Genomic DNA, 9,920 nt, shown 5'->3' on the forward strand with positions numbered 1-9,920 from the left:
CTTCTTGTGCTTTCTATTCAAAAGCTGAATTCTAAGTCTGATGAGATTGGGATTTCCAATATTAGCAGGCGTGTGGTTTTATTCAGCAATTTGTAGATGATAATGTTCATAATCATGTTGCCAATGAGACAAATGCAAAAACTTTGGGGAGAAGATTGAGTCCTTGTATGCCCTCCAAGTTAGAAAATAACAATGGTTTTGTTTGTTTGATGAATTTGAGATACAAGGATGGGATTTCCATTTCTCATTACTTGAATTAATTTCAAGAGCTCTTGGATCAATTGTTAGGAATGGATATTAAGTTTGAAGATGAAATTTTGGGATGATGGCTTCTTAATACTCTATTTGAGTCTTAGGAGACATTTCGAGTTTCTATTACAAACTCAACCTCTAATGGTGTTATCTCTTTCCAAATAGCAAAGGACAGTGCTTCTAATGAAAAAAATGAGAAAGAAGGCACATGGTTCTTCCTCTCAATTTGAATTGTTGATTACCTAAAATAGGGGGAGAAATTAGAAGGAAAAACCAAAATGTAGTAGAGAAGAGAATAAGGGTAAGTCTAAGTTGAGACATAAGGATGTAAAGTATCATTATTGTCATAAAATGGGGCATATTAAAAAGAATTGTTTCCAGTAAAAAGGGAGAATAAAGATAAGAAGGATGAGCAGAAAGACAAGAGCCAAGATGAGCGTGTCAATACTACTATCAGTGATGATCTAATTATTCTTCATGATTATCACACAGTTAATTTTATATCAAATGAAAGCATGTGGATTGTAGATGGTGGTATTACATTGCATGTCACACCAAGAAAAGAGTTCTTCATATCTTACATATCTGGTAACTTTGTGGTGTTAAGAACAGATAATGATAGTATGTTTAAGGTGGTTGGTGTTGTTGATGTTTGTTTGGAAACAAACATGGGAATGACAACATGGTGACATTGCTATATTTTTAGTACTTCTAAAGTGACATTACTTCTAAAAAAACCTTTCGAATACTCACAATTCCTGAGCAAAAATTTTCGGAACAAAATTGGACCTTAAACCATAATATAAATGTTAGCAAATGACAGTGAAAGCCTCACAACAAGTCTTAGGGGGTTTGGCAATATTAAAAAGTGCTTCTCAGAAGCACTTTTTTACAAAATGAGACAAACTCCTCCATATATTTACTTCGTAAACCGTAAAAGCACTTTTAAAATCATAGTTTGGTTTCCATCCAAAAACCTCTTTAATACTATTTCTGGTCCTTAACATAAGAACTAGTTTGACTTTTAATTTGGTCTTAAATATAAGATCCTAATCTACTTGATCTCACATATTTATTTATTTTTTCTAAAGCAATCCTTGTAATATTTAGTTGCACATGTTAAATATTCCATCAAATGGTAGTTCTAATTATTACATATGATTATTAACGATATTTTAAGAAAGACAACACCTATTATTATAATTAACTAATTTAATAAACTTTCTTAATTTACTTAAATTAGTCAGCTAACTTTTATATTAATGATCGGAGGTAGTATTAAAGTTGTTGTTGCAAATATTAATTTTTGAAAAAAGCCATAACATAAATCATACTGTCTCAAGAAGTCCTCAAATTCATGAGCCACAACTAACAAATCTTTTTTTTTTTTTTTTTTGCTTCACACAATCATTTTCAACATTTGAGTTATTTGACATAAAATCTGACAAGGAGTTATTTAGCTAATTGTTGCTCGAGTGCTTCCAATCTAGACACGATGTTCATGTTCTGTCCCCCGTCTTCTTGATTCTCTCATATAAGTTTTGTGGCTATCCTTCTATGTGAATCCTCTTCAAAATCAAAACGGAGCGTTGAATTGTTGATGGAAGAATATGTCCTATCATTGCCCCCAAAAAAAAAAAAATCAGTTTCACCCGCCACATTATGTTAACTAGCATTTGGTAAATTGTATTTTTGAAGATTGATTCATAAGTCTTTTGGTCAAACTGTAACTTGGGCTGTTCATGTGATAAGACTGGATTATAACCAGCAGGCCGAGATGGGAAGGCCTCGTCCTTTTTTTTTTTTTTTTTTTGAATTTTTTTACTTTCTTAATTTGAAAACTGTACATGGAGTATAGAAACTGATGATAAATACTATACAAAAAAAAGGTAAAAATTAGATTAAAAAAATTGGCACTAATCGAAATTTTGCAAAGAAAATTTTTTCTATGATATTAAGAGACAAAGAAATAAATAAACTTAAAATATCTCCTAAAAAATCACATAACCCATACAAAACAATTTGTAAAAAACATAATCAAAATAACAATTAATAAATATTATTCCAATAATATTATTATAGTGATAAAAATAAATTTATAAAATAAAAAAGAAAGATAATATTTCAGCTGTCAAAAGAGACTGAGATAGGACAACCGCGCCACATAACACACGACACATAACACATAACACAGTTGAATATCCCAAACCATCACAGTAAACTAGAGAGTACATCCTCTAACTCGTCTTTTTCTCTTTTAAGGGGGTGTTTGGATAGAAACCAAACCATAGTTTCAGAAGTGCTTTTACGGATTACGAAGTAAATATATGGAGGAGATTATCTCGTTTTACGGAAAAGTGCTTCTGAAACCATGGTTTTGGGTTTCCCAAACACCCCCTAAATCTAAGTGCTTTTCGTCCCTTCTTCCCAGCATGACCGTGTGAGAGAGAGATTTTAGAATAGGGAGACACACATATATACATATAACACACTCACACACTAAATTTTTTTTTTGACCTTGCACACACTAAATTTTACTTGTTAAATTAGTAGAAAAATTGTTTTTAAATATACACTACAACGATAATGAAATTGAAATTAGAAACATTTACAATGGACTGTATGACATGAATTCCTCTAGAAATTCAAGAAATACAAATATAAAATATACTTGAAAATAATAAAAGTTGATTAGGTAAAATCCTAAAAGAACTTACCTCTAAATTCATAGCCATAAAAAGGCTTTCCAAAGAGTTGATCAAACTCTTACAACTTAATTGTATTCTACCACGAATACAAAAACAAAAGTAAATATATGTCAAAGAAAATTTTCATTTATAACTTGAAAATAATTGCATACAATTGACTCTTAAAATAGACAAAATTCCTAAGTCAATTTCTCTTTCTCCTGAACTAAAAGATGTTCTTGTTTGGAGCATGTACAATTACAGGGTGTAGCCCAACGAATTCAAATGCTCGGGAAGGCGGAAAGTCCAGGTAAGGCCTAATTGCTGCTATAGATTTATTATCCTAAAAATCGAATTGACTAGAAAAGCAAGACTCTAAATATTAAAATTAATCTAAAAATATAGAATATTATTAGGATAAGATTGTTATCTATTCAAATTTAATCCCTGAGATTCCTATTCACCAACACATATTTCTAAAACAATACTCCCTCCGGTTCAAAATATAAGTTAAACTTTGTTGAATGAACTTAGTTTTTTTTTTTCCCTAAGAAAACATTGAATTTTGTCAAAGTATTTATTGAGTTTTTTTTTCTAATTTTACTCACATATATTCTCTTTCTTTTTTGATTTATTTATTACATTTTTATATATTTAGTATTTTAAGGTGATTTTAACTAGTTTTTTGATAAACATAAATGAATAAAGTTTAGCTTATATTTTAAATTGAGGGGAGTATATGTAATGGATAATTTGTAACAACTCAAAAGTATAATCTACATACTTAACAAAAGTACTTCATAAATAGTCTATAAGTATTTCTAGTGTTCAATCAATCAAAAAGAGCATGGGCATGTCCAAACAACTCAACATGTCATAGTTTCAAAATAAATCTTTAAAGTATTTTAACAAAATAAAATTAAAAAAGTCCTAGGGTCATGACAAATAAAATAAACATAACATGTGTTGAATGAGCCCCACAAAAAAAAAAAAAAACCTCCATAGCTTACTTCATTGGTGAATTCCCTTGCTTCCTACTACATTCATTACCTAAAAATGTTAAAGGACGATATGAGATCTAACATCTCAGTAACAATAAGATCCCTAATATACACAATCCAAACACACACACATATATTTTATTAAAACTAGATATTGATATATATTTATATACATCAAGTGTTACAATTTTACCAAAATTCTATCATTAAATCAACAAGATGATCGATCAATGTTCATTTACAACTTTCATTTCACAACAATAAATGCATTATGCAACCTCTCTTATGTTACTGTCTATCCTTATTCCGCTGACTGGGGCTATAGGCTAATACATAATCCAACCGAAGCTAATTCATTTAACTGGATTGTCCCAAGCTTAATAGTATTTGAGATATACCCGGCCAAAGGTGTAGAGTTCAAGTCTGGACTATGACTCCCTCCTTAAAAGAACAAACTAAGGAGGTGTCACATGTCTCACAACTCTAATGAAATCATAGCCAAAGAAAAACATGAAAGAAAGGATTCAAACAAGTGCCATCCACTGTAAACTGAGTGATGACAAACCATGTGGTAATTAAACAATATACAAATCTCCTTCTAACCTCAACCCGTCACAGAATACATGTGCCAGATCATTAATAGTATAACAGAAGATCTCTGCCAATATACTAATGTTCCACAACCAAAAAAAGAATCCAAATCCACCACAAATTATTAGTAGTACAATTCTCTATATTTCAAACATCATAACTATCAAAATATCTAATTATTACAAATATTATTTAATAACATTTCATATTAAAATAATTAATTTGCAAGATACCTAACAGCAATAATATCCACAAACAATTCATATGTATATGGAAGAAATTTCAAAGTTACTTGCTACTCCTTAGTTTATAGATGATCATGCAAAGTTACTCCAGAGCTCTCAATGAGAGTTTGCAATAATAAAGAGGCTAAGCAGTGGCGAAAAGCAAGAGGTGAAGAGAAAAAAGAGAATTAATAGGGAAGAGGTTTAGGTTAGGTTTTGCTTTTTTATCTGGTTTTAAAATAATAAAATAATATCTTTTTTTTCCCCAACTAAAATACAAACAGTAATATTTTTTTCAAATATACCTAAAACAATTATTTTTTAAAAGTATTTTCTTTTTCATACATGCTTATTTTCTTTATTACTTATTCTATTATTTATAATTATTATTTTTTTCGTAGAATAATAATTTATTATCATCATTATTATTTTTTTACACCCTTCCTAAATCATTCTAGTCTTTAGTTATATATCCTAAACCATAATTAACACTTAATTTCAAAATAAATAAATTGAGGATGTTACATAATTCAAAAAAAATTATTGTAAAATCCTCAAATTTAAAAAATAAATCTTAAATAAATAAAACATAAAATAGCTAAAAATAAACTAATTAATCGCTCTTAAGCATCTTAATTCTTGCTGAGTCCCTTTTATTAATTAGATTTTCATTCCCTCCCTTTTTAAAAAGATTTGCCCTCAAATCATTGCCTATATCACAAGAATAGAAACTAATGCTGCATAAGAAAAAGATTAGTAGATAAAATTAATGCCCTTTTAACATCTTTTTTTTTTAAAGACAAGCTGACACTTTTCCCCCTATCTTTTGCATGAACCTCACTACTCTCCTTTCCTATCATTTGAAGGCTCTCCCTATGTTGAGTTGATCTTCATAAGATTTATAAAAAAGTGTGTATATATATATATAAAGGAATTCATAGCCCCAAAATATAATTGTTTTTGTACGAATGGACAACTCAAATTTGGTGATTCATAACAAAAATTTGGCTATTTGCAACTCCAATTCGACCATTTGCTAGAAATATAGAGGAATTCAAAACCCAAAGTAGAGCAAGGGTATTTTTGTCTTTTCACCAATAAAATTTTGGTCCTTGAGAGTGCAGTGAAATTTTAAGGAAAAATAAATAAATGTTGACTCATATTAATTATCTAGTGGGGCGTCTATTGAAACTCCCCCTGAAATGTAAATGGTCTTGTGAGTGCTTTATATGAGCCTTGGCCTTTTAGAGCTTGTTTGGGATAGTGCAAAAAAATACTCATAAGCACATTTTATGTAAACCGAGCCAAAATTTTTCTCATATACTTGCTTCACATTCAGTAAATAATGATTGAAAAGCTACTTATAAACTATTTCAAATAGGCTCTTAATATATGACACATGCAGAACGAAGCCCTTGAGGAGAGATAATGAATGAACTCTTGCTAATAGAGTTCCTCCTCCTATGAATGATCCTACTTGTCCACGCAGGGTCATCTCTCAGCACCCCTCAGCATTGCAATAGGGTCCCTTAGATTGTTCTAAGAGCTCACAATGTGTCACACCATTATGTTATTCAAAAGTAAAAATAAATACAATTGATGCTATAAAATTGCTAAGTAGTTTTAAAGTGTTCTTTTAAATTTTTTTTAAGAGTGAAACACTTATATCTTGGACCTACTTATTTTAACTGTAGAGTTTATTAAGAGTTCAGACTGATATAAATTGAGTCAGATGGGACCACAAATAGCAAAGTTCTGCCATCAAGTATTTAATTAAAAATTAAAAAAAAAAACTGCCACAGTTTGGTATAGTTTTTGAAACTCTTTGTTGATGAGCAGGGCACATGGAGATGTAGTCTCTTCCAACACCTTCCTATGACCATCAATCATCTCATCGCAGATAGGAAGAAGGGGTTCCCCTCTATCCCACTTATTCTTTGCAGATGATCTCATTCACTTTAGTTGTGTCTCCCCAAGCCAGGTTAAGCTCATTAAGGAAACACTTTCTGAATTCTGTGTCTCTTCAGGTCACTCAATTCATCAGGACAAAACCCATGTCTACTTCTAAAAAAATGTTAAAAACCAGGAAGCTGAAGCTATTTATAACTAAGTGGGATGTGCCAAAACTGAACAATTGGGAAAGTATCTTGGTGTCCCCTTGCTACAATCCAAGGTCACTAAGGGCACTTATCTCTACATTGTTGAGAGACTCCAACAGAAACTCACAACTTAGAAAGCCTGGTCTCTCTCCTTAGCAGGACGGATCACGCCATCCAAATCGGTACTCTTATCCATCCCTTACTATGATATGAAAACTTCCATGCTACCTTCGAATTGAGAAGCTCATTAGAGAGTTTATTTGGGATTCTGATAATACGGGAAGATGAGTCCATCTAATAAATGCATAGCTAGAACTGCGCTTTCCTCTCTAAACTTGGGTTCTCTCTCATTAGTAAACCCAACCTTCTTTGGGTCCAAGTTCTTCGAGAAAAATATAATTGGTCAAAGAAAAACAATTTCTCTTTTAAGACCAAGACAAGCTCTCATACGTGAAAAAGCCAAAGCTTGGCTAGAAACCCAGTTGGGAATTAAATGGACCATAGGCAACGGGAAACAAGTCAAATTCTGAAATGATAATTAGATCGGAGATTTAGGTCCCCTGAAGTACTTAGCAATCTCGGACATCAGTGAGCAGAGCTTGAACCTACCCTTATTGACTTTGTTGATGAGTAGGGCACATGGAGAAGGAATCTCTTCCAACGCCTTCTTCCCATATGACCATCAATCATCTCATCGCCGCCATTCCTCTCCTTCCCTTGAAGAGGAAGATACTTCCTACCTTTGGAGCCACAACACTAACAGCACCTTTGCGATCTCCTCTGCCTACAAAAACCAAGTAATTAGAATGAAGAATCTCACTACTAGAGACTCATTTGGAGGTACCCAGGACAACAAAGGATCTGATCCTTTCTTTGGCTAGCTATTAAGAACAAGCTCCTAACCAAAACAGAACGTGTGTGTGTGGACAATTAACGATAGATGCCACTAGTGAACTTTGCAGGAGAGCCGTTGAAGATATAGACCATGTTCTTCGCCAATGTCCTCTGGCAATTGCTTGCTGGAAAATGCTCATACCGAAGAGGCAACTGGCCCATTTTCTGGGAATGCCCATTCATGACTGGGATACGCTCCCACCTTTGGCATCCTCTTGTGGAAACTCTGGGAAGCCCAAAACAAGAGACTTTTCGGGGGAGAATCCCTGAGGCCTTTGGAGATCATCGACGCTATGGAGTCTCTGATCAATCATACCATTTCCTCTAGGCGTCTTACTGACTTTCTTAGTACACACCATAGTTGTTGATCCCTGATAGCGGGATGCTTATTTTATTGCCAATTTTCTTCAGCCTTGTGTGCATTATTCTCTGCACCTTTACACTGTCTGAATGAAATCTCCTTTTCCATTAAAAAAAAAAGAAACTCTTTATGGTTTTGTGTAACTCATTTGTATCATACTGAACTGAGATGAATCTTTTAGTTTAAATTGAATAAGTCCAAAAACCTATATATAAATATTTCACTACAAAAAAATTGACTTTTAGCGGTGACAAAAAATCGTCGCTAAAAGTATAAAAGACGTAGTTGAAAGTTTTCAGTAGCGACTTGTTGTCGCTAAAAAGTCATTGCTGTAACAGCAGTGGCTGAAAACTTTCAGCGGTGACTAAAAAAGTCGTCGCTAAAAGACACTTTCAGCAGTGACTTTTAGAAGTTTTAGCAGCAACGTTTGTCGCCCCCGAAAGACTTTCGGCGGTGACATTATTGTCGCTGCTAAAAGAATTTTCAGCAGCGAGAAAAGGGACTTTTAGCGGTGACTTTTTTGTCACCACTGAAAGTGATGCCTAAGAAGAATTGGCTTTACCAATACCACGTCATCACCGACGGCCGCCAAGTCATCGTCGCCGGCTGCCCCGTCATCACCACCGGCCTGCCACGTCATCACTAGCCACCTCCACCTCATCATCGACCAGATGCCACGTCATCACTAGCTATCTCCACATTATTGCCACATCACTCCTCCCCGCCACGTTATCGTCCAAATATTTTCACTTTAAATGTGTCTTCTTCAAAGTTCGAACTAGTGACCACCTCCTTTCGTGTCCAATCTTCTTGCCGCTAAGCCGGATTGAATTTGTTTATTACTATTGTAAAATAAAATATATATTACTATATTACATTTTCAGCGGCGACATTATAAAGTCGCTGTTGAACGTCAGACCTTCAGCGGTGACACTAATAGTCGTCACTGAAAGTGAACCCAGTGATTACATCACCTTTTACTCAAAGGTATACTTTCAGCGGTGACTTTTTAGTGTCACCACTGAAAGTCCACTTTCAACGGTGACTTTTTTTTGTTGTTGCCGAAAGTCCTTTTTTTTTTGTAGTGTTTGGTGGTTAAGTCTTTTCATCCTTTGAGGTTATCTGAGTCACTTCTCATAAATCTTCTAGTTAAAACGAGGCAGGTGAAAAAATTGGACATGCCATGCTAAAAAATCTTCAAAAATAATTCAAAGCTGGTAAAAAATTTTACAGTACGATTAAGATTTATTTCTAATTTTTAATAGTATCATGGTGCTGCATAATGTGAGTTGTTAGATTAACTTCAATGGTTATGATATGGATGCTAGGAGACGCTGAGGGAAGGGGACACTGAGAGTATCATCTCCCGTCCACGTAGACCGGGGTAAGGTGACTTCAGGGAATGTCAATAGCAGCCTCATCACCACCACATGCAGCGGCTCTGTCAACTGCCTCATTAGCGGTGGCGACTTGGATGATAGTTCCAAGTTCCAGATGATGAAAAACTCCCAAAAAATTCAGGTGAGTCGGGTTATTAGGATTAGGATATGCTTTCAAACTCAAATGATGCTTACAGAGGTAGCTAGCGATCATCTACTAAACACCCTCACAGTGAAATTTTAACTCATGGCTTTATAGGTTATAAACTAACTCCTTACTAACTAGGCCAATTTTTACACTCTGCTATGAATTGTCTTCCGAACACCAAATGCACAAATACTGCCTACCTTGGCCCATCAAATGGAAAAAGTACAGATCAACGGTGCAACGATTTCTACCGAGTTTTTATAGTTTAAATCTTATTTGAAAGG

The sequence above is a fragment of the Neltuma alba genome, unplaced genomic scaffold, assembly GCF_004799145.2.
Source record: "Neltuma alba isolate B1F8T4 unplaced genomic scaffold, ASM479914v2 tig00012766_pilon, whole genome shotgun sequence".
Taxonomy (NCBI): Eukaryota; Viridiplantae; Streptophyta; class Magnoliopsida; order Fabales; family Fabaceae; genus Neltuma; species Neltuma alba.